General features: G+C 40.9%; 1 protein-coding gene across 2 annotated transcripts in view; it reads left to right on the forward strand.

The window, feature by feature from the left end:
* Positions 1-1,045: 1,045 nt before the first annotated feature.
* Positions 1,046-26,635, forward strand: part of MET (MET proto-oncogene, receptor tyrosine kinase) — a 113,166-nt gene continuing 87,576 nt past the window's right edge. The window contains exon 1 of one of the 2 annotated variants that reach the window (XM_014739000.3): positions 1,046-1,413. The gene's annotated coding sequence lies outside the window, so the exon portion shown is untranslated. 2 annotated transcript variants of the gene reach the window in all.

Below are 26,635 nucleotides of genomic sequence, written 5' to 3' on the forward strand. Positions count from 1 at the left end.
CAGTAAAGTGCCTGGCATATAATAAGATCTCAGGAAAACCGTAACTACTCCTACTGTATTTCCTTATTTTTCATTCTCTACTAAATAATTCCTGAACCTGCACAATGTCGTTTTGTCCTGCGACAGTCGATAACTACCAGATGCCCGCATGTGTCAGGGCCTTCTGAGAGTCAAACGGGACAATGACACGTCCTAGCAGGCAATGCTCTTCCTTAGATCCTGTTACCTTTGAGTGTCTGTGTTCTCCAGAAGGTTTATGTCAATTTCTATATTCAGACATGTGAGATATAAAAAGTTATCCTAATACAATGCACTAAGCCACTAAAACCCTTTTTTTACAAAGCATCATAAGATTTCAACATTCAAGAATTAAACTTTTGTTCTGTTTTGCTTGTTCATTGCTGTTTGACTAGTTATTTAATCAGCCTGTTTCCTGCTACGGAAAAAAAAAAGAAAGAAAGAAAACGTTAAGAAACTGAAGTTTCCTCAGGGTTAAACTCCCGTGTTGTTCTTCCTTCCAGAAATTCGAGTTATGATAGTACGGGATCATGGTTACGCAAGGAAATCCTGGGGACAATTCGTGCATCCACTCCTACCTCCGCCCCGACAATGCACGCCTTGTTTCGGCCCTGCCCGGATCCCTCGGTCCCGGGGCAGCGCCCGGCGGCCGCCGAGCCTCGCGCCTGTCCCGCCGGCGGCGCGCGGGCAGAGCGGAGTGCGCGCCGGGGACGCTCGCCGCGCGAGCACCAGGAGGGGGAGACTCGGTCGCGCCGCTCTGCGGCGGGGCTCCCAGCAAACTGCCCGAGCTCGGAGAGGCGAGAGCGCGCAGCCAAACGAGAAACTTCTCCCCCGAGAAAGTTTCACCTTGCGGGGGCGGGGGCGGGGGCGGGGCAGGAGGAAACGCGACCCCCGCGGGGCCAGGCGCGGCGCGCGGGCGGCAGGAAGGGCGGGGGCCGATTTCCCCCTCGGGGTGGTGCCGGTCCGCACCTCAGCGGTCCCTGGACCCGCGGACCAGGCAGGCGGGCGGACGGACGGTGCGCCGGACAGACAGACACGTGCTGCGGCGGGCGGGCGGCGCGCTGGGGCGCCTGGCCGTGCCTCCAGCCTGGACGCGCCCGGGCCCGCGCCGATGCCCGGCTGAGTCACGGGCCGGGCAGCTCGCGGGTGGGAAGGGGCGGGGGGAGCGGCCGGAGAGCCGACGGGGCGCTCGGCTGGGCCCGGCGGCAGGTGACCCGGAGGTTCTCGCCGCCCGCAGCGCCCCGAGCGCTCTGTGAGCAGATGCGGAGCCCAGCGCAGGGCGCGAGCCAGATGCGGGGCGACAGCTGACTTGCTGCGAGGAGGCGGGGAGCGCGGAGCGCGCGGGTGGTCCCGGCGCGGCTGACTTCTCCCCCGGCCGGGTCCTGGCACTGCAAGGTAAAACTACAGCCCCTTCGGATCCCGTACCCACCCCTCGCCCCAGCGCTTCTGCTCTCTTTGTTCCCTTAAGAAACCCGACTACTGCTCCAGAGGACAAGACCAGGGAGGTGGGCGAGAGTTTAGGGGCTTCAGCAACTGAAGGATTGTGCCCAGGGGGGAGGTCGAAGCTAGAATGGGGCTTTTCGTTTTAGGGGGTCGCTTCTGACGGCCGCCTGTATGACTGGAGAGAGAGGGGCGCTGGGGTAGAGGGGGTTGTATGACTGTTATGGCCGGGCAAGTTTCAAGGCTGTGATCTGACTCAGCCCTTACAAAAGGGATCCGGTCACCCAGTCCCAGGGTGATGCAGCCGGCAAGGTTCGGGCCGCCGAGCGGTTTCCTTTTCCCAGCTCTCCTTTATCTGTATTACATGGGGGTTCTTCTAAGGGGCAGGTGTTTCTGTGAAGTTCTGAATTCTTCATTTCTAGCAAATACACAGGCTTGTGATTCATCGTTTTCAATCGTACCTTCTCTCTCTGCTGGGGCTCTGTGAACGACATCTGTCTTACTGGGTGAAGTAGATTATAACCAGAGGTCAGCAGTCTGGCTTGTATTGGTACTGACCCAATAATTAAAGCACCAGCGAGAGTATTTTCACCAACCATTGCCAATGCAGAATTTACTCCGAAGTAAGGTTTCCCGTTTCATACCTTTTATGTTTTAAGAGTCATTTACTCGTTTGACAGTTGAAGAGGATTGCAGTGGCTCACACATGAATAGTTGCCCAGTGTATTTTACCTTATCACCGTTTTATGTTCAAAGGAGCCCTGGGGCAGAATGAAATATTGTCAACTCTCTTAGGCAAAATAATCGGGATACTTTAATTGCCAAGTTAAGATGGTCGATGAATACGAGAGGATTGTAAAAACTGACATTGGAGAGAATATGGACTATCTGGACCCTCTCCTGAATGTTAAGAAGACTGTTCACATTTTGTAGAGTTTATGCTGTGGTGGAGGTTTATGCTGTCATTTTCATCAGCCAGACACATGCGCATTGCCATGCAAATGGATTCAGAAAAACATTATTTTCCTTTATAGCTAAACTATTATAGCTGACTAATGAATTTTGTCTGCATGAGGATGATCTGAAAATGATGTACATCATGTTTCTCTGTGCTACTGGGCATAAATTGTGCTTTTATGTAAACTGTAAGTGATGCTTGGATTATTTACAGGTACAGAGCTTTCCTTTCTGGCTCTAAGCTTATTGGGCTTTGTTTTAACATGTAAACTTCCATAGTGGAACAGAAGTGAGGTGCTTTGGTTCCAATCATAGACTGCAAGTCTGTGGTGTATTCACTGTTCATTCTTTTTGAATGGCTGAATAAGACAGGTAAAATTTACGTCACTCATAAGAAATTTTTGTAGTACCAAAAATGTGTCTGATTGCCTATAAAATATACTGGTGTTTAAAAAATTCTGTTCAGGTTTCAGACTTAACAGTGCATAAGCCTATAGTTATTAACCTAAGTATATTTTGATTTTAGTATGATGGAATTTATGGCATATAAAAGATGACCTGCTGACTACTGCTTTTTCAAAGATGGCTTTGTTCTTAATACATCGCAGTAGAGGTTTACATTAGATGTGCACTCGGTGCCTTCAGAATTAGTGGATAAGGTTTATCTGAATGATAAAGATGTACAAGGTTAACCACAGCCAGTCAATATGAAAGCTCATAAGTAGTATTTTCATGACTTTTAAACCTACAATAAAAGAAAAATGACACTTTTCTAAGCATGAAAAATACCCTTATCTTATAAATTCCTTTTAAAATTATATAAGCATATGTCCCACTATAATCTTGAAATTTTTAAAAATTTATTTCAATGAGTTAGACTAAGAAATACATTTCAAACATCAATTTCTTTATCTGTTGATTAAAAAAATAGTCCAAAATAGCATTAGTCTAATTTTCCTTTGACAAATGTATATAATATCCTCAAATAAACTTTTTCTCAAACGTGGTCATCTCAGAACAAAGTGAATAACTCAAGCGGGCTAACAGGACACACCCCTTTCTGTAATTGGCTGCGCCAGTGCCTATGGTGACACATCCATGATGTGTACGCAGCTCCCTGCACATTCAGAGCTGCTCCCAACTCTCTGCCCCTTTCTTCCTCATCCCTTTCCCTTGGTTTGGTCAGAGCTGCTCCTAAGCCCTTCTATGCTTTTCTCCATTCCAATTTCATGGTTTCTTCTTCACTGTCATTAGGCTTAATGCTTCTCACCAGAACCATCTATGCTTTGTTTTCCCACCATCCATAATATTCTCTGTGGTTGTTCATGGAATAGCAAATTTCCTAATTGTGCCACCTTAAGGGGAGAAAATATGCAGAAACTCCAGGGCTGGGCAGGTAACCTCCTTTACTTCCATAGTGTGTGTTGAAACTGGTGTCTTTGACTCTGAGCCTTCAGGGCAGAGTTTCTTCAAGGGCTTTGCTCATTGGAACATAGTCACCTCTTAGTAATAAATGGTTGATATACTGACTGTTGTCAACTCAGGATCACTTTAATTCCCTGTTCTTAACAGACGCTGAGTTGCTGCCAGGCCCACATTTGCCTCACCGAAAATAGCTGAGGATTGTATGTTGAGCATCATATCTGTTTGGTACTAGGGGAACTTTTTTTTTTTTTGAGGAAGATTAGCCCTGAGCTAACTACTGCCAATCCTCCTCTTTTTGCTGAGGAAGACTGGCCCTGAGCTAACATTCGTGTCCATCTTCCTCGACTTTATACATGGGACGCCTACCACAGCATGGCTTTTGCCAAGCGGTGCCGTGTCCTCACCTGGGATCCGAACTGGCAAACCCCGGGCCGCCGAGAAGTGGAACATGCGAACTTAACTGCTGCGCCACCGGGCCGGCCCCTAGGGGAACATTTTTAAAAAGAAAGAAATGAAATCTCTGCCCTTGAAGAGTTTACAATCTACATATACAGATAAATGTCACACGTAGACACTAGAACCAAGATCCATAATTATTAAGGGGACATCACACAAGAATGACAATGTTAGAAGTCATCCTGTTTGCTGTTAAATAATAGAAATTTTTTAGAAATCAAAAATTTCGAACTTAGAGACCTCTTAAAATTTTCAAGCTGTTTCTGAGTATATCATCTTTCTGATTGTACAACAACCTTACAAGATAGACAAGGCTGATATCAAAATCTTGACCTCCCCGTGTTATAGACAAGGAAACTGTGTCCCTGAGCCTGGCCCTCATAATTCAACAGCACCACACAGCCTCTGCCCAGACATCAGTGAAGGTTGGCTATCTGATGCATTTTCCACTGAGAAATAGGTTGGGATTCTTAGGTTAGTGATAAATGATGACTAGAACATTTCTAGTCTCTGGGGTTTTTCTCACCTTCTCTTTCTCCAGTTCTCTTTTTCTCTCTTTCTCATTGTAGTAAAGCATACCAAGAAAGGCTCCATTCATATGTGGGGGACATTCTCCCATGATCAGATTAAGAGCTGTGAGTAATTTTGTAATCTATTCCTCTATCAGAAGGCCCATTCTCACATATCTCTCCAGCTGTGTTTAACAGTTTAGTATATTCCCCTTGGGATTTGTTTCAATAAAAACATTCAGTAAAATCAGACTGCTTTGCTTCTCAAGGGACAAAATAAAGTGTTTTTATAAGCTATAAAACGTAATTGAGAGAAAAATCACATGTGTGGCATTTATAGAAGGAAGTGTAAGCACAGTGACATAAAAAAACAGCTAACTGGCTAATCGCATACCTGGGTATACATATTTCTTCTGTGATTGTATAAATTTGTGCAAGTATGTTTATGCAGGTTACTCCTGTTGTTTTAATTTCTGTAATAAATTATGTAGCTGTAGGGCCCCTAGAAACTATGTAAAAGCTTATGAGCCGCAGAAATTATGTAATGGTCCGTAAGATTTGAAAATGTGTTTCTCCTAATATAAGGAAGAGCAATTATGAAATGTGGTCAGAGAATCACGGGTTCTAGTGAAAGCCTGGTTGCTGTACTCTAAGAATGTGATTGTGGATTTAGCCAATCAGCATAATTTGTTGTGCACCTACCAGGCATAATTCTAGACTCCGGCAGTGCAGCAGAGAATAAAACAGACAAAAGTCTCCAACCTCATGATGCTGTGTTCTGTGTTGAGGAAGGCAAACAAACAAAATACATAAATAAAACGTGATGTATGTGAGGTGGTGGTAAGAGCTACAAGGAAGCATGAAAAGTGGTGAAGGGGAGTAGGGACTTGTCAAGGATAAGAAGGGGTCGAGTGGAGATTGAAAAATTCAGTAGTGGAGTCAGAGAAAGCCTCTCTGCAAAGGTGGCCTTTGAGCTAGAACCTGAAGGAGACAAGAGAAAGAGCCATGTGGATATCTGGAGCAGGGCTTCTATTTTGCATTCCTCAGGAGTACCACTCTCATTTTGTTTTCTCTAGAATTGTGCAGTGCACAGCCTGCACAGCTGTATATGGAGTCCCTGTTTTTTATGAGAAGGACCTAGACAATGCCTGTCAAAGTTCACTGGGAAGGAGAGAACACATGATATTTTCCTGCAGTTCCCTGGTCCCATCCCCACACCCTATCTCTGATTGGGGATATTGCTCCACTCAGACAGTTTTCCTTCTTATTTTCTATACTGTGAGCCTGACCCACTGGGATTTGTTGAGAATAATACCCATAGGTTTTGTCATGGATCCCTTCCATAGTATAAATCTGGAGACAGCAAAGGAGGCAATTGCTGATGATATACAGCTTCTGTCTGCTGTGCACTTCTTTCTTTCCTTCTCTCTCTCCTTTCCTTTCCCTCTCCAGTGTTAAACCACTGTGTTGGATTTTCTTCATCTTTTTTTCCTTCCCCTTTATGCCCTGTCTATATCCTGTATCAGATTTGCAAACAGGTACCTAAATGGGTAAAACTAACCCTTTCACTAGGGACTGACGGTCTGCTCAGAAAAAGCCCTGCCTAAGAGGAGCAGCCACCACTTGGCATCATCGAAGTTGCCATGAGGTCCAGTGTGTGGCATGGGCCCATGTGGTGTTGTCTTTCAAATCTTCAGGAGAAGCTAGACTCTCTCAATTTTAAAATATTGACTCAGCATCTTTAAAACACTGTGCAAGCTAGAGAGACAAAATGTCTGCAGGCCAAATTTGGCTCCTGGTGGTTCTCCTTTGCAATCTTGGCCCTGACCATACCTGCCAAGTGGTCCCCTGTGTCACCTTTAGGTGCTGTTGAATTTAGCAGTATGCATGGCCAAAGGCCCCAGGACCGCTTCTGCAAAGTATTCTATCTTCTTGAGTTCTTAGATATTTTTCCTCTCTGGAAAATTAGCTTAGCAATTTAAAAAAGAAAAAGATGTTTTATAATTCATCATCTGTTGGCGTATACTTATTTTTCTAAACTCATCAGCCCACAGTGTTTCTATCAAACTATGTATGTTTCTAAACTAAAGGGTAATCTAGTTATTTCGTTCTTAAACTGAAGCAATCATTTTCTGAAACCTAAATTCATCATAACTTTATATGTAGATTTCATATTTCATTTCCAAGTTCTCATTCAGAATGAACTCTCTTTTTGCAATACTGGTGCTTTCCTTGTTTTGTTTTGTTTTGTTAGATCTGCCTGAACTTCATCAGTTGTTATTCCTTGACCATTGAAATTCAAAACGTTCACTGTGTTGGTTTCCAGTGCCCTTTAAAAGCCATCAGATCAGTGTTGCAATCTATTTTTCCAAAGGAATGAAAGCTCACAGGTTGTGCACTAACTTGTTCCCTTTAATCCTAAAAACTCAGTGAAAAGCCCAGGCTAGCGGCCTTCTGGAAGGCCGATGTGTTAGAATGGAAGATTATGTACTGTATTTCTTCCTACTATTTTAAATGCAAATATAATGATATATCATGAAACACTGCACATATTAGGATCAGTGGCCTTTTCCTGCTCTGAAATGATCTCGTGTTCCCCAATAATTGGAAATCTGCGGCAGCACCTAACATCTCAGGTCCCATTTTGAAATTGTGTGTAAAAACAATAATAATAATAGAGAAATTAAAAAGTACTCTAATTGTTCTCTAAGACCACAGGATGTTTCTGATTTTTAATATTTTATTGAAAATATCAAGAAGAGCACTGAAAGCTGGAGACCTTTGAAATAATGTAGGCTTCACAGGCAGAGAAAGAGAGAGGTGGAGTGAATTTGTTTAGCAGAAGCAGGTTGCCTCCTTTGAGGCCAGATCATGTGGGAAGGCAAAATCCAGCCAAGTTCTGGGTCCATAAGACAACACCAACTATCTTTAAAAAGAAGTTTTGGCTTTGCTTGGGACTAACATATGTGTAGACCAACTTTTTAGCTTTTAAAATTGAAACCTAGGGGTCTTTTAAAGGAAATTTAATCCATGTGTTTTTGATTCTCTAAATCCTAAATCATTACCCATAAACTGTATGTCTCTCTAAGCTCTTTGATGTCTAAGAAATCTTTGAAACCGTGGAAGGCCCTTTTTGTTCCAGAAAAATAGGAAGTTGGTTTTCACTAAGGGTCAGTAAACAGCATCTTCAAAAATCGAAGTTAGTTCTAAAATCCTGCAACCATGACAGAATGGATGTTTGAATGAGTGCTAATGCATTCTTCTGATGCATTGTGGAAAATATAAGTATTTTTGAAGACCTTGCTTACCAATAGTATTCAATCGTAATCTTTACTAACCCCAAGGAAATTATTTTGGCACCACTCCTCTTTCTACTGTAATGTAAATATAAAGTCCAAATATTTATCATTTTGTCTTGGCACACAGTAGGTACTCAGTAAATATTTTGTTGAATGATGAATGGCTTTTTCTTCTTCCCGGAACCTTTCAGCTAATGTCAGTCTTTCCATTCAATATCAATACCCATCTGTCATGTCTTGCAATGAGATCTATTCCGAGTCAGTGACCTGGTTCGACAAATTTTAAAAATAAGCCACCTAACGAAATATATGACATTTATTGAAATTCATCCTGTACCATGAAGCAACTGCCTTGCAAAGAGTGCTGAAAATAAGAAGGAATTTCTAGGCTAATTTGATTAAATATTCAGTTGTTACCATATGCTTTCTCAAAATTGATTTTTTTTTTCCATTAAATGTTCTTGCCATTCTTCCTCGCACCTTGACGTGCTTACTGATTGAAAGCTATACACAGAAAAGGGCAGGTTGTTTGTATCTATAAGCAGGTTCACACAGGCTTAGAAAACATAATGCTGTAATCATAAGTTGCCATAATATAAGAGGGGAGAGAGAGAGGTACTCAACAATGAGTCGTGTTGGGTTTTACTCCAAATTACACAGATGACACATCTTTGACTCTATTATGTGGAGAAAAACACCTTCTTACTGTAGTTAGATTTCCTGTTTGTGAGTGTGTATTTTCTGCTAACTAGACTTCCCATGTAGACTGGCACAAATAGGTAGCTTGAAGTGCAGTTGAAATGCATGTGATTAGAGTCCCAAGTGCCATGGAGGCAGCAACTCTTCTCTAAAAGAAAGAAAGTGGTAATAGAAGAAGGCGTAGTCCTGAAACATGCGAATTGAGATCTTTCTTGATACCATGCTGTGAATTTCTAACTGCTCATCACATTTTGTCCTCAGAAAACCTTCCTAATCAAAAGTGTATTGTTTCCATGTGACATCAGGAGGCCAGAATTTGGCAATTTCTTAAGTCTTGGTGTGGAGAAGAAGGAAAGTTGTCTTATTATGGACTTGAAATAGAGATTCTCTTAGGTGAACCTGGAGGTGTACTGAGTATGTCTACCATCATTAAAGCTTGTTTTGAAATTTAATTTTAGATAGCTCTGTATAGGGAGTAATTTACTTATATAATTTTGACATGCTTAATTTTTATTTCAATGGTTGACCAAACCATCAGTAATAATCATGTATCAGTGTGTTTGTACACGTTCCTACTTAGATGATTTTCTAAACTTCAATTAATAGGTCTCACGGTTTGATAAATGAGCAGTCAGATGCCTCTATATTTTTACATTTTGAAAAATGTAGTTCAACTTCAATTTTTCATTTTAACTCTCATGTCACAGATATAGAAAATAGATAATGAAGGAGAAGACCTGGAGGTTTTGATGGGGTATTGGATCCGTGAGGTTACGGGAGGGGAGAGGTAGGTGGACATGCTGGAGAGTCGTGGGCTTGGGTGCGTTGCAAGTCATGAAGAGAGTGTCCCATTAGGAACCAGGCTGCCACCTTCCAAGTAGGAAGAAGGCTGGTCAAAACTGGGTGGGGATCAAGGGACATCCACAGGAAGATGGCAGAGCTTGTGATAAGCAAAGCCTAAACTTCCTCCATCTCTGTCACATGTGGTTTGATATGGGGAGACCCTAGACTGTCATCTCTTCATTCCTAAATCAGACCTCTTAGTCTGTCCTTCCCTCAGCTACCAGGAGGAATGCAGGATTCTGGAGCAGGAGCAGAAAGAGTGTCGGAGTCATGCCCTAAGCACTCTATTAGCTTCTCGCAAACACTCAAATGAAATTTCATTTTCTCAAAGGAAATCATAGTATTAAAAGAAAAACCACACAATCTTACAAATGTTTTACACTATTATCATGACTGTATTCATTTTCTAGTGGATCAGAGCATTCTAATGCATTTATCACTGTTGGGACCAAAAGTCATGACCCTAAAAACTATAATCCATAATTACTTTCCATTAGAATATCATCTAGTGTAGATGTGTATTAGTTTTTCTTGCAGATATTATCTTCAGGCCGTTTCTTTGGACCTTGATTATACAGAGTTCATGCTGGCGTGTGCATTGGAGTTGCATTTTTCATGTTCTAAACACAAACTCAGACAGTGGTCTGAAGATTCGTGGAAAGCTCATATCAGGGCCTGCCTTCCCTTCGTGTCTTTTTCTCCTCTGAGGGTCTTAGGTGGCCTGTTATCTCACTGGCCTCACGTTCAGGCAGAATCCCTCCAGCTCCTACAGGGGCTACACTGTCCAAAGTGAGCTTATGGTCCAGCCACTATCTAGTTAACACAAAGACACCAGACAAATAGAGTCATTTAGGGCCTGTGGGAACCTTTGGGCTTAACATATTACCCTAGCTGTTTTTCTTTAATTGAGTGTAAAATAGTACAACAAATATTTTAAGTTCTATTGAAGTGTATAAAGAAGCAGCCAAGGCAAAGTTTGTTGACAGGAAAAAGGTTCCTCCTAACAGAAATCGATATGCACTTTGGACTTTTCAAAAATTCACTTTCTATCATGGCAAAGTTAAGATACTTCTAAATTTTATTTCACTCTCATTAACACATGCTGGGATTGTTCATTGAAATCTGTATGTCGAGGTCCAGTGATTTTAAACATTCTTCTGGTCTTCATAGAGCTTACCAAAAAAAAATTGTTCTTTAAATCATCAGAAAAGTGCAGATAAAACCCCGGACAGTTTCATTAACGACAATGAAAGGCGACAGCCCTTGAGTCTATGTCATAAGTTGATTAATTACTTTCCAAATGTTATTAAAGATTCTGAATGAATAACTAGACGGGTGTTTAGGATCAAGGCTCGCTCACAATTCCTAAGTGGGTTTTAATTTTCAGAGTTAGATGATCATTATGTATGATTCATTTCTTTAACATCTTTGGACTGTTGGTTTTATTGGAAAGAAAAGAGAGTATCTACTTCAGTGTTTTTCTTTTTCCTGAAATTATTCCTTGCAGATTTCAATAAAACTGATTTTGAAATAAAATAATCAAATGCTGGCATTTCCTCTTAATAAAGGCCCACAGATCTGATGAATTATGTAAAAATTAGAAGGAATTCACTACACAGGTCATGATTATGGAATTATTTAATTCCCAAATCTGCCTTGCTGACTGCTTGGACACTCAATGAGAACAGGCATTGTATGTTAGGATGAGTATTACCTCGAGCAAACTTTTATTCTTGTTTTGTTCATTTCCCATTTTCCCCATCCCCATTACAGTGATTTCAAATTTCCACCATTCTGTCAAGCTCTTGAATCTCTTTGGCTCCCCTCATTCTTAGTGTAATATGTTTTTGTAGTTTAGACAGTAAACAGAAGCCCATATGGTTTCCATGTCACCCATTGTTATCTCCCTGCTTCTGTCTCAAATGATAAAGTGGACTTTTCAACCTATGGTCTTGATCCCATCCTTCCCCACCAAATCGAGCACCCTGCTCCATCTATCCCATCCTCCCTACCCACCCCTCCTATCTTTTGAAATCTCCCTTACCTTTTTTCATTCAGCCCTTACTCAACTGGCTGTTTCTTCTAGAAAGAAATAAAACACATATGTTAGACATTCTGATAGGTCTTTAATACACAGTTATCTTAAGTATGCACTCCTATTTCTACCTTAGCCTTTAAATAAAGAATTCTTCAAAATAAGTTTCTAAGTCATTTTCTCTATTCCCATTCATTCCTTAACTCATTCAACTCAAGCAGTCTGTTCCACACTCGCAAGAAAGTGTCCTCACTCTAATCACCGGTAACCTCCTCTTTGCCAAATCTGATGGATATTTTTGTTTTTAATCCCACTTGATCCCTCTGTGAAATTTGGCACTACACATACATCTTGCTCCTCCTTTCTTGAAATTTCTTCTTTAGCTTCTGAAATACCACTCAAACTCTTCCTTTTACCTTTAAAGTTTAGATTCTGGTCTTTATGGATCCATCTGAATGCCTCCTTTCTACTTACTGAACGTGTCCATGGGGAGGTCTCACTTACCTCCATAACTTCAGATACACTGATGGACTGGTGGTTCACACATTGCTCTCTCTGATTCCCTTTTTGCTCTATACCCTCATGCCCATGTTGTTAACTACCTTATAGACACTTCCACTTGATTGACCAACAGATACCTCACAGTTATTATCTGAAGTATTATTTTGGCCCCAAAACTTTTCTCTGCCTGTTTTCCTTGGCTTTGTTTATGACACCCAAGATAGACATTTGTTTAGCAATCCTTGACTTCTCATTCTTTCCTATGATCAAAATCTATGTTAAATCATTGTCACATAAATTTTCTCTCTTTAATATCTTTCTAGTGTTGTCCTTTCTTTCTATCATATCCATACTGCCAGAGTCTTTGTTCAGGATTATTCTTTCATGTGTTAATTCATTCCATTATCCATTCTTCGACAAATCTTTACCAGGTGCCATGCGATGGCATTATGCCAGGGGCTAAAAGTAGAGCTTACAGTCTACTGAGAGATACAGGTTAAGTAAATTACAACACAACATGATAAAGTCTATACAAGGGGAAGGCAGGTTTGATGTATTAGCACATAGGAGAGTTCCTAATCTCTTACTACAGGGTGAGAGAGGCATCAGAGAAGGCTTCCTAAAAGAAGTCTTACCTAAGATGAGGTTTGAAGAGAGAGTTTGAATTAACCAGGTGAAGATCAGGGCAAAGTGTCCCATAAAGAGGGGTCCACTTGTGCTGAGACCCAGAGTGGGAGAATACATAGCTTGCTGCAACAACTTGGAGAAGGGCAGGGTGGCTAGTGCCTAGATTTCTAGGGTGGCAATGGCAAGAGGCAAGGGTGGAGAGTTAGGCAAAAGCCAAATTATGCATGGGTTTTAAGCTGTGCTAAGGAGTCGAACTGTTTTTAAACGGAAAAGTAACATAATCAGTTTGTCATTTAAGAAAGATATCTCTGGTACGTTGGTGAATGGATGATCAGGGGCAAGAATAGAGAGGGAAGGGCAGGTAGGAACCTGTTGTAATCCAGGCAAGAAGTGACACTGTCCTGACACTGCCAGTGGGGATGGAAGAAGATGGACATATTTAAAACACCTGTAGGTGGGAGTCAAGGGTGTTGTCCTGGAAATATGGGAAGTGTTAAGCACTGAGATAGGATACTGAGTGGGAGAGCAAGTTTCATGGGAGTAAATGGAGGTGCCAGAGGGAAATCCAACTGCTCCTTCTTAGTCTCTGTGTCATTCACCCTCTTCTCCCCAGCCTCTGAGCTCTGGTGTGCCCCAGCGCACAGGCCTCCTCCTCTCTTCATTCTCTACGCTCCTTTCCTGGGTGGTCTCATCCAATCTCATGGCTTTTCATACCATCGATATGCAGACAACTTCCTAATTTACATCTCTTGTCCAGACCAACTCCAAGACTCAAATATTCAACTGCATACTCAACAGCCCCACTTGGATGCCTAAAAAGCATCTCAAACATAACAAAACTGAACTCCTGATCTTCTCACATCCCTGCCAGACTTGCTCCACCCACCAGCTTCTCCATGTCAGTAACTGGCAAAGCCATTCTCCCAGTTACAAAAGCCAAAATCTTTGGAGCGTTCTTGACTCCTTTTTTTCTCACACATCTCATATCCAAATCCATCAGCAAATCCTGTTAGCTCTGTCTTCAAAATATAGCCAGAGTTCAGCCCCCTCCCATCACTCACTCCTTCCTCTCTGACCCATCGCTCACCTGGACTAAGGCAGCAGCCTCTCAATCACCCTCACTTCTCCATTTTTGCCCTGTCCTACCCCGTGCCACGAGCAGTCTTCTCCCACGTGCGGTCAAGGTGATGCCAGTTCCAACATAATCACTCCCTTGCTCAACAATTCCCCATTTCACACCAATAAAAGCCCAAGCCTCACAGTGGGGCACAGGCCCTGTGTGCTCTGATTCTTTCTCCTCTTTGATTTCATCTTCTGGTCACTAAGGTCCAGGCTTACTGGCCCCTTTGCTGTGCCTCAGACACACCAGGCATGCTCTCAGTTTGGTCCTTCTTGCCTCTGACCAGAAATCTCTTTTCACATCTCAGATGGCTAAGTTCTCTCCTCCTTCAACTCGTTCCTCAAAAGCCACCTTCTCGATTTTTCAAAGCTACTGATCTCTCCCACCACCTTCCTTCTGGGTACTCCTGATGCCCCAACCCCTCTCTTTTTTTTTTTCACCTGTAACACTCATCAACTTCTAACATACAACATGATCAACTTAATTGTTATGTGTATAATTTGTTGTCTGGATCACCCTCCGAGAAACTAAGTTCTGTAAGAGCAGGAATGTTTGTTTTGTTTACTGGTGCACTCCAAGAACCTGGCACATAGTAGGGCCTCCATAAACATTTGTCAAGTTTAGTCGTAAATAGCTGTTGGACATACAAAACTGATGCTTGAGAGATGGGTTTCTGGACTTTCTGGAGATCTGGGAGTCTTCATTCTATCGTTAATCTTCATTCCCTATTGCCTGAACAGATGCAGTGGCCTTTTGGCATGTCTTCTGGCCTCCAGTCCACTCTCTACATTGTCACCAAAATTATCTAATATAGTATGCTGATTTCCATCTTCTCCTTGAAACCTCCCAATGACTCTCCACTATAGATAAGGTGCAGGCCCCTCAACAGGACATAGAAAGGTTGCTGTGATGTGGTCCCAGCCTAACCTTCCAGCTTCACAACTCGGCCCAGCCCACACAGCCTCTATGCCAGTTACAGCATTCCGAACAGCCCTGCACATTCTCCCTGAGGTGCCTGTGTGTGGGTCCTCTGTCCCAAGTGTCTGTCCCCTGCCTCAGCCATGCCTGAGCAACTCCAATTTATCCTACAATGCCCAGCTCTAGTAATATCTCCACTCTGAAATACTCCTCAGTCCCACCTCTGCCTGCCGTAGTCAGCTCTTCTCCCCTCTGTGTTCCTCCAGGGATGTGCACCTGTCCTTGCAGCACCGCCTGGAGTGCAGCGGGCTGGGGTGCTGGGACTGCCAGCCAGTGAGCAGCACCTACATGGTTGAAAAGGGTTTTTTTCTTTTTGTGTCTTGCCCTCTCTTCTCTCTTTCTGTTTCTCTCTCTCCCTCTCTCTCCCTCAAACACACATACCCTCCACACACGCACAAACTGCCCCGATTTTTCCTTGAATTGATCAGTTACATAAACAGAGTTGTTTTTAAGTTGCCCTAACCTTTTGATTTATTGATTTTGTAAGATTCAGAGTGTTTACTGAGTTTTAGAAATTGGATTCTGTACTCACGTACTTATTTTTCTGTACTGTTCTATTTTTACTAGGATAGCTTTGCTTCACATTCTCTGTTCGTTTAAAAGTAGTTAAGATTTTGGTAGAAAGTTTTGGCTGCTTTTTTTGTTGTTGAGGTAATGTGGATTTATAACATTATAGAGATTTCAGGTTTACATCATTATAATTTGACTTCTGTATAAACTATATCATGATCACCACCAAAATTCTAGTTTCCATCCATCACTGTGCAAGTGACCCCCTTTACCCATATCACCCTCCCCCACCCCTGTTCCCTTCTAGTAACCCCATATCTGCTCTCTGTATCTATGTGTTTGTTTATTGTTGTATTTTTATCTTCCACATATATGTTCTTTATTCTCTGATTACAGATTGAACTCAACATAGTGTTATTTATATGCTTTTGATTTTTCTCCCAACACTGTTAGAATTGCATTATGTTCACCGAAGGAATCCACATCTGTACAAAATATGGCCAGGCTTGGCTGTTCCTTCCATTCACAGTGTTTTCATGATTTCTAGAACTTTTTTTCTGCTTCGCCTGAAAAAGGAAATGTCATATACTAACAAAATTCACCTTGAAAAAGATCCCTAGTTCATTCCACTGCCAGAGAGTCTATTTGCCGAACTGATTTCCAAAAAAAGTTCTCAGGTGTGAGCAAAATGGAATCCAGACATACCCTAAGAACTAAGTGAAAATAGTCAACGCCCACCTCGTTTGACCACTCCCCATTTCAGGGCCAGCGCAGGGCCTCTGGCACCCTTGTGCCTCTCCCTTTTGTCTCTTTGCCTTGATGTTGATTTCCCTTTCTTTGCGTGACAGCCACCGTGACAAGAATGGGGTCCATTCACCACCATTCCTCTGCAGCCGTTTGATTTCTGCTTTAGGTAACACCAGAGGAGATGGATTCGTTTTATAATCCCATCCTAAGCACAGTTCCCCTCATTTGGAATTTACCATGCCCTATGCCGAGAACATTTTCAAACACTGAGGGAGGGAAATGTCTGATTCATTAGTGAGTAATGTACCGGCTTCCTCTCCAACTTGTCTCCTTTCTGGGGTTCACATTCTGACTGTTCAGTCAGGTTTATCCTATTCAAATTCTGTATTTGAATGCAACTGGAAAAGGTTACTAGACTTATTTTATTTTAACTTACGCACTTAGAAAGATGTTTCTCAAATGTGGTTTGTGGATTCATGTTATTCAGTATTCCTGGATTAGTTGAACAAAATCTGGTAGCACTTCTGCACACTCTGAGCTACAAAATTACAACTATCCGTTAGGCTGAAAAATATTTTTCAGTGCTTTTATAGGATTTCAAGCATCTTAGCACTTTCTTAATGTTGGGGGAGTTCAACCTTCACATTTTCAAGGACAATGAAACATTCTTGTCTGACCTACAACTTATTAATGGAACAAAAGCCTATCCATCAATCAGGATTTTGACAGTTCAATGTATTTTCTGAACAGGACTCTTTACAATATGCACAATGAGATAAAACAAATGTCCTTTTATTCTTCTTTCCCAGAAGTTGAATACTTTCAGCCATTCTTAAAAGGACAAAGATGTTTACTAACAGATTATGAATGTATGAGGGATAATCTTGAGAATATAATGCAGTTCAATTCTTTTTATCTTTATTCTTACCATATCAGAGTTGGACAATGATCCCAATCATATATTACAACTAGAAAATACACAGTTGGCTTTTTCTTATGCTATGATTCAGTCATTTTCAACTTTTAAAATGTTTTTTGGAAGAGAAGGGATGCAGTATTGGATAAGAATCTGAATAAAAGCACTATTTAGGTCTCTTTCAAAGAAACAACATTTTTGTAACAATCAAGAATTAGTGTTTAGAGGAGCCCCCAAAACATTAATTATAACACATGAAAATTATTCTTGCACTATGTTTAACTTTTTTCTCTTATTGCTGCCTACATATGAATTTTTAATAAAGCTTGCTTATTATAAATTAAGTATGCAGTTCAATCTAAGAATACTTTTTCTGTTTCAGAAATTCATGTCAGTGACAGGCTGCCATATACACAAATCTACAAGCACACAAATCCTTGATTTTTAGTAGAAAAAAGTCTTTACTCCCTTTCATAGTTATACCTTCCCATGATATTTAAAACCACCTGTTAGGAACAGGTTACCCTGATCTCTTTGAAAACACCATGTTTTAGATACACAGGAGCAAAACAACAACAAAAACAAAAAAAATTGTATGCAGTGTTGCAACATGTATATGCTACAGAAACCTTGAAAATACTATTATACCCCAACAGATAGGTTCAGTCAAAATCTTTTCAATCTAAGTTCTGTTAGTAAAAACAGTGATTATGCTGTTTTTATTTTTCTTCATTTGCTTACAACTAGGATTGTAAATAGATTTATGGGACATACTTACACTAAAAAATTATTCATTGCTTACCTGTAATTCAGGTTTAATTGGGCATCCTGTATCTTTATCTGCTAAACCTCAGTGGAGGTATGGGTTCGCTCTTTAACGAGGTAAAGTAATAGTTCTTTATTTGTTGTTCTTCCTTAGTGTAGAAAGCTCTTACCGTGGCCTTTGTCCTGGAGGACTACTTAAGAAGGACCTAAAGAACTTAAAATGAGTTTAGAGGAAAACTACAAGATAGCCAAAGCGTGGGAAAATAAGAAATAACACTATTTAAACTGTAGATGAGAGGACTAAGGTAATTACAGAGTCACCAAGTATTTGGAGTGGGCTCACCCTGTGGACTGTGCCAAGTTCCTCATTTTTGATGAGGGCAGGCTAAAACACAACTTAGGATGGTAAGCATAGTAGCTATGTTTACTGAATGCCAGTATATGTTGCATAATTGAATCCCAGTATCTCTCATTATCTCTAATCCTCATGGCCCACCCACAAGACATGTACCATTATCCTCAGGTTTTAGATGAAGAAACTGACACTCAAAGACAGAGGTACGTAAATGGTAAAGCCCAGATTTACATCACATTGAAATTGGTCTGACTATACTCTCTCCACTGTGCCCCACCTCTTCTCCAGAAGGTTTTATGAGCTGTTAGGAAGAATGTTGTCACGCAAACCAGTCTGTAAATATTAGACATAAGATTGACTCATGGGTATTTTGGATCATTTCAGTGTGGTCATATAAAAGAGCAGTTGGATGGGCTGAAAACTGCTGAAGAGTTCTTCTGTCCTTCAACTTACTGTTACAAATCATCGTCAAGGCCTGGCTGCATTAGAAGGGATTTTTGACGTGGTGTATTGTTTTACCTTTCTAAAGTCAGTTTAGGCTTTTTTGATGATCGTAACACTGTGTTAAGTCTTTAGACATAAGAATCAAATGTCCAGCAAAGCATGTTTTAAAATTTGCTTTCTCAGCAGCCCAGTAGATCCATTCACTTTTCAACTTAGGTTACACATTTAGATTTTTGGTGTTTATCTTGCTATCTTCAAGTCCTTGGACTGTACACTTTTTGAGGGTGGAATTCTCAGTATCTAGACAACAGTGTGGTATGCAATGGGTGCTCACAAATATTTGATTAGTATTGTGTGATATAATATAACATGACTCTTTATAACCAGTGAGTGTTTATAAATACAGTATTTTAAATGTCATCAGGAATCTCCTATCGGAATCTTCTTTCCTTAACTTTGTTTTTATGGGCTCACTTTTAGAGTTAATGGGAATAATGTAAATGTAGAAAGGGCTAAGAATTTTCCTTAGGATTTCACTCTGGCAAGTCCTCCTGGAGATTTACCCGTGACTGTTTTTATGACTGCAATTTCCTTAATATGGAGTCTCGGCAATTTCCATCATCATAAATCCCTTTTATACACTTAAAAGCAGAATTGAAATGTTTTCTAGTTTTTATACCTTGACTCTTCACTTAGATATGTTATTTCTATCTTGAGATTATGTTAAGTAACTATTATAGAAGAATTTGAAATTATATAGTAGGAAAAAGCTAGTATACCACCTCAGAAATTTTAACTAATATATATAATTCCAAATGCAAAGTGAAATATTTAAAGTAATTATTCAAGTGAATAAAGAAACCATCTTTTTCCAATTACTTGAGTATTTTACATAAAGTTGCTTTTATGCGCTTGACTTTGTGTTTGAATTTGCAGGTTTTTAGTATCTTCAAATGGATCTTATTTGGTCAGGACTTTTTCAGGAGCAAGGAATAAAAGAATCACAATGAAACTGCTGATTACAAAAAAAGAAAAAGGAAGAAAGGAAGGACAAAAAATTATACTGGTTCCCATTAGCTTAAGACTTGGTGGATACAGATGCTCGAACAATAACGTCAGTAACCTGCCTTTCTCCATGCCCGGGATCTCCTGCCCCTTGGGTCAGTGTCATGCTCAGGCAGGCTTTCTTCACGTAGTGGCAACTGCACTAATCAGACACTCCAAATAACATCATCTTTAGTGCTCGTGATCTTTGAAGGAGAGAGGTCTTCTCCCAGTAACTATATTAAATCCCAAAAAAGACTCTGATTGACCTTACTTTGGTCACATGCTCCCTCCTGATGAAGCTCTGAGTCAAAGGAATAGAGTTCATTGAAAGACCAGCCTGGTTTGCAAGCTCACCTTGTGGTAAGGGAGGTAGGCCATGTGATTGACAGCCCCATTAGATAGAGGAGGGAGAATTTTCAAAAGCGTCACTAATAGTAGAGACAGTGGGGGCTGGGCAGGTAAAAACATGTTTATTAAAATATTACACTTTTTGAATAAAAATCTTTTCCAAGAAATGCAAATAATTTGAAACAGTTCAAATAAGCAACATACTTAAACAAAAGGCATTAGAAATATACTCAGAACTAGATTGCATCATTATCACATTTAAGATAATATTTTATCCTTTTTGAATCTCAGTTTTGTTATCTGAAAACGTGGGAATTATCCTTAACCTTCTAAGAAATCATGCAGATTAGAAGAGATGATAATTGACAGTGTCTTGTAAACAATAAAGTACTATCTATATAGTTAACAAATATTATGATTTCTGGGAAAATCAATAAGAAAGCAAAGTTACATGTGTTAAAGTTTGGAAAGTCTCTGTCTTAGAAAATGTATTTCATTACACCTGTTTTGTGTTTTCCTGAGGAATCAGTACTTGAATACAACACATGTAGATGCTTTTGCAACAGGTTCTTGCTGATGATGAGGACCGTGATGGTGACAGTAATGGTGGTGATAGCCATAGATAGCTATTCAATGAATTCTTAGAGAATTAAATGTATTGCTAGATTTCGAGGAGATGAAAAGACCAGTGTAAGCTAGTTTAGTGAGAAAAATAGAGGCAGAGAGATGGCAGACAGAGTTGAATAGCTGGTCTTAAGTTTAGGCTGAGCTGCTGCTCAGCAGCTAACAGAGCAGTACTCTTTAAAGGAAGTACTCCTAAATACCAATGGTTTAATGACCATGGTGCCATTGAGATAATCACTCCCAGGAAATGTTTTGCCAGTGAGATTATCTTAACTATCAACTGAAAAGAAAGAAAGAAATGTTTTATGGATGATTCAGTTTCACCTGCTATGTGCACATTTTAAGAGAATGAATTAGTCTGTTTGAATCATCTTTACGTGTTCCTTTTAGTAAGGAACTCAAAGTTGGCTAAGTGGCCAGCACTGTTACAGGAAGAAAGGAAGAAAAAACAGAAACAGTAAAAAGACATTCTATATTGACAGGCTGTTTCAGGCACATCACAGGAATAAAGGTATCGAGACAAAAATATACGAAAAGTGAAAGTATTTTTGGAGTCACTATCAATATACATATTAAAATTGCTCACCCAGCACGATCTGGCAGATTATAGAGATAGAGAAGAGAGAGCAGTACGTGCCAACCCAGTGGCATTGAAGTAAAATCTAATTGTACAAAAACAGTCTCAGAGCTGAAAATTATGAGAGTTCGAAAATACTTTGGAGTTCATTAGTTTAACCCAGGAATATGCTTATAAATATTTAATAACCATCCCTCCAGGGGAGGAAAAAAGCCCTGATTTGTGCAGTGTTTTCCATTTTCTTTCATGTCAATACTCCCACCATGGCTGATTTCAAGTTACCAAGACGAGGTCACTGAACGCAAGTTGGGAAAAGATAGGGCACAATAGGCTGTCATGAGCCAGTGTCAGAGGCTCCAGCACACAACTGGCTCAACAGTACAATTTCACAAATTGGAAAGCAGCTGAGGCCAAAGGAGTTGAGTGACTGGCTTTGAGTCATGCGACTATTTAGCTAAACTGCTGCAGCTAAAACTCAGGTTCTCCCCCACGCCGCCCCTCAGTATTGTGAACAGATGATGAAGAAAGGACCATGGCTGATTGATCGGTGAACCTGCCTGGCTCCCCACCCTCGTTAAGTTCCCCTTTAGGGGCCCCTATAGACCTTTCCACATTGAGTTTAAACTGTGGTCTGTCTGTCTGCCTTCCCTACTAGTCTGAGATCTCACTGACAATTGAAAAATATTTTATTTTTGTGTCTTCAGCACTCTGCACAGTATCTAGAACAGCAAATGCTCAAAAAAATATTTATTGAGGGTATGAACAAACAATAATAATAGAGAACATTTATTAGCCTACTCTGTGCCAAGCCCTGCTCTTAATGGCTTTTATGCATTAACGTATTGAATCCTCAGAGTGACCATCACATCGAGGTAGGTACTATAATCACTCCCATATTTCAGATGAGAAAATAGAGGCTCAGAGAAGTTATTTGCCCAAGGTCACACAGACAGTGAATGGATTCAGAGCCTGCAGTCTGTCTCTAGAGGCTGTGCACTTGACCACTCAGCTGTCACTCAGTTAACTGGCATTGTTATCAGGGTGCACAGCTCAGTAACAAACACTCCCAAAAGCATTCCTCCATTTCTTAGGAAGGACACACACAGTTCCTGGAGAAGGTCTCATCTGACGAACACACACCGTTGCTGATGGGGAAGAGCCTTAATTGGAATGATCAAGGAAATAGGATGTATAAGTTTTCTCATTATCTGAGGATTAAACGGAAACTCATATTGTAATTAAAAATCCTGTTGTTGACAATGGGCCCTAGTCCTATTTTTTTGCTTTAATAAAAAAATTACCCTGTCTTTGATTTCTCCATCTGAAAAATGGCATCACCGTTTGCTAGCAAGAGACTATAAAGAAGGTGTGGGAGACTGGGTTGCCAACTCCAGGGGTATTCTGCAAGTTTCTTTGCTTAAATAAAAAAAGTCTCCTCCTTCCCTACTGATTTTCTTATGATTTTCCATCTCATCAAATGAAATAACAAAAAAGCCCGTTAGTACGTTTGTACATTTTCTTGGATTCCAGTTAATTGACGTCAGTACCATGAATGACTTATGTACCAACCTTAAGATAAGAACCTTATTTTTAAAACATAGTATAATACCTCAGATTTTTTAAAAAACAAGATAATTTTGAAGGCTCTTTCAAGAAGCTTAGAAGAAAAAAAAGTCATTCACTCTCCATGCTACGTTAATGGGCATCAAGTAAGATGCAAATTGGCTACAATGCTTTTTTTTTTCTTTTGGCAGTAATGGTTCATTTATTTTCTTCCTTTATTGTTTTTCCTGGAGAAAAATATGGTGATAAATTATTTATTAGGCTAATGTTCCCAATTTTAGAAGATACGCTGATACTATCGAGAAGTACATTTAATTTTTCCACATAATACATTCTAGAAGGCTTAGACGTGTATTTGCAGTTTATTTACAGTTTGTATTTGTCTTCTCATAGGACAGCTTGTCCCAAATCCTTTTCTTCTACTCCTTGTCATTCCCTCTACCAGCACCCAAAATTTTCTAGTACATTTCAAAACAATGAGAATTATATATAAAAATAGCAAGTACAACACCCTACATTTATGTTTATATACGCTAAGTAATCAAGTGCTTTCAAAGATGAAATCTGTTTTTGATACTTAAAACAGCCATGTGAGGATGCTGGACCCTGGGACTCAGAAGTGGGTGAATTGCCTGAAGTACACAGGCGGAGAGGGAAAGGGCCAGATAATTAGGCTTAGAGATCAGAGTTCCAACTGTCTAGCTTCTGCTCCAGTCCATGCTCCCTCTTAGCTCAGGAAGCTGCTTCAGTGTGAGTGAAGCCCTTAAGAGCCCAGACAGATTCCTGTCAGCCAGACGTGGGACTGAATCTGGTTCTGTGTGACTTTTGGCAAGTTTGTTCGTCTGGAAATGGAGAATAATACTACTTCCTACTGCACAGGGTGTTAATGAAGAGTAAATCAGAGGGTTCAGCAGAATGCCTGGCACCTGGTATGTGCTCAATGCATGTTATTGTTATTTTTATTATTATATGGTTTGAACCTCTTCCAATTCTTTACCTTAATGAAGCTTTGCTTTGCCCTCTGGTCCAACTATAATTTTCTAGCCTTTAAAGCCTGTATCCCCAATCAGATGCCTCACTTGGACCCTGAAATTCATGGTGTGCTTGACCTTCTGCCTTGGGTTTCTTCCATACCTCACGAATGTGAAGAGGAAGTCATAATACATTGTGCCTTATCTTAAAGGAGCCCTCAGAGCTACTGTGCAATCCTTTCTTTCATTCCTTGCTGACCTCAGTCTGCCTGCCCTGCTGTAGGTATTCTGAACCTCCTCCACCCTGAAGTCCCTCCTCTGGAACCATCAATTTCAGCAGATGGTCATATACCCTAATTTGTTTTTAGAACATTGAGATCATATGCCCTGAACTCCTTCAGTGTCCCTGTATCTTTATCTGACTTCTCCTCCTCTCCTGCTGTCTCAGAAAGAATGACCTCTCGGGGGCTGGCCCCATGGCCAAGTGGTTAAGTTCACGCTCTCCGCTGCAGGCAGCCCAGTGTTTCATTGGTTCGTATCCTGGGTCCGGACATGGCACTGCTCATCAAACCACGCTGAGGCAGCGTCCCACATGCCACAACTGGAAGGACCCACAACGAAGAATATACACCTATGTACCAGGGTGCTTTGGGGAGAAAAAGGAAAAGAGTAAAATCTTTGGGGAAAAAAAAAAAGAAAGAAAGAAAGAAAGAATGACCTCTCTTATGTTCAGGGCTCTTGGAAATGCCTCTTTTTGCTCCTTTGGAATGTTGCTCCAGCAATTTTTATCTCCCTCATTTGCCCTCTTTGGTTTCCCCGCTTCTCTAGGCTCACCTACTTGCAGTTCTCCTGACCATGCCATGAGCTCTCTCCTGCCTCTATGTCTTTGCACGAACTGTTCTGCCACTAGGAATTCCCATTCCTCATCCTCCTTCAAGGCTCAGCTCTAGCGTCATTTCCACTCTGGTTGGCTGCCCTTCCAGCACACTCCCATAACTATCTGTCAACCACTATGCCTCCACCAAGCGACTGCGAGCTTCTAGAGGAAAGGAACCACGTCTCTGTATTCCCAGCACCTGCCACAGTGCCTGGCCCTTAGTGCATGCCCAATAAGTGTTAGTAGAAGACAAGGAGATCTACAAATAAGCATATTTCTTTCGTACAATTTAAGAATAAACTCCTCTTGACCTTGATATTGCCTTCTGTTGTCCTTCCTTTGACAAACACTACTTCTTCACCACACATTCCTTTGCAATTTAGCATACCACTATTGAATCTGCTGAAATTACTCTCGTGAAGGTCAACAAAGAGCTCCATGTGGACCATGTCCTCCTTCTTGAGCTCCTTGCCTCACTTCTGTGACACACTGCAATATTGGCTCTCCTGACACCTTACTGAACTTACCTTCCTTGACTCCTTCACTGGTTTCTCCATTGTGAGTATTCCCTAAGATTTGGTTCATTTATTTGCCTTCTCTTCCTTCACCTTGTCTGTCCATGAACATACTCTTCGTTTTAACTGTCACCTCTGTTCAGATAACATGTAAAGTTTGTCTGTTTCAACTAGAATCCCAATTGCTCCGCCAACCCAATTTCCGAATTTTCGTTCCTTCTAGCGCAGAGATGGCAAATACTTGGCACTCATGCTTCCACTTGCTGCTGTCTCATCCAGGATGCATATTGTCTCACCCAAGACCGATCGTGCCACTTTCCCAGTTAAGGGTAGGCTTCTCCTCTGTTGCTTGGCACAAATGCTCTGTCTGCTTGGAATCTTCATTCTTCACTTATTCCAGACACCTGCTTCCTAGTGAATAATGTAACACCTGCTAATCATCCACGCAGTAGAACATTTTCACTCATTTCTCAGTAACACATCAAACTCACAATGTTTAAAACCAACTTATCATATTCCCCAGTCTTTAGCCTGACTTCTCCTACCGACTACTCTAGTTTTGTAACTTGTTCCACTGTTTCCCAGATGACTGCTAATCATTGTTGCCTTCTCCTTTGTGAGCCACCAATTTAAGTGTCAAATCTTATTTGTTCAAATATGTCTCTCCTTCATCCCTTCCTTTCTATGGGCCACCATCTTGGTTCTGGCCCTTACTACTTTGTTAAGGGCTATAATAATAGCCTTCATATGGTCTTCCCATTACCAGATTCCCCCTGCTCTAAGCCACTTTGCCTCCAGCTTAATCTTTCTAGAGTAAAACCTTGGTTATATGTCTCTCCAGCTCAAAACCCTACAGTGACTTTCTATTAGCTCTTAAATAATGTCTGCAATTCCTATCAATTTAGTAAACTAAAATTATCTTTGATTTTCAAGTCAAAAAGATTTGGATTCAAGTTCTGACTGATATACTTATCTGTTCTGTGATTTTGAACTTATTGCTTCATTTTTATTCACTCATTTATTCAACATATATTTGTTTAACACCTACTGTGTCCTAGGCTCCATGTCAGGTACTTGGGATAGAGTGATGAGCCAGCAGGCGTTGTCCTTGCTCTCCTGGACCTCACATATTTCTGATAATCATAGTAATCCTAAGCACAGGCCATGCCTCCTTCTCTTGATGCTTTTGGCTTCTGGTTTGTGCTATGTGAGGTATTATAATACTGTGTATCAAAGTTATTTGCATGTGGATGTTATCTCTTGACCTCATTGTAGGTTTACTCAAGGGTAGGCGCCATGTCACATTTCCCATAGTGCAAACACAGAGCCATGTACATACTGGTTGCTAAGTGAATTCTGTTGTAATTTTGTAGACCCAGGGTTAGTCTTTGGCATAGTTATAATGCCCAGTATGTTTCTAGAGCCTCCCACTGTCCTGTCAGAATTTTGCATTAAAAAAAACATGTAAT

Source organism: Equus caballus, chromosome 4 (assembly GCF_041296265.1).
Source record: "Equus caballus isolate H_3958 breed thoroughbred chromosome 4, TB-T2T, whole genome shotgun sequence".
NCBI lineage: Eukaryota > Metazoa > Chordata > Mammalia > Perissodactyla > Equidae > Equus > Equus caballus.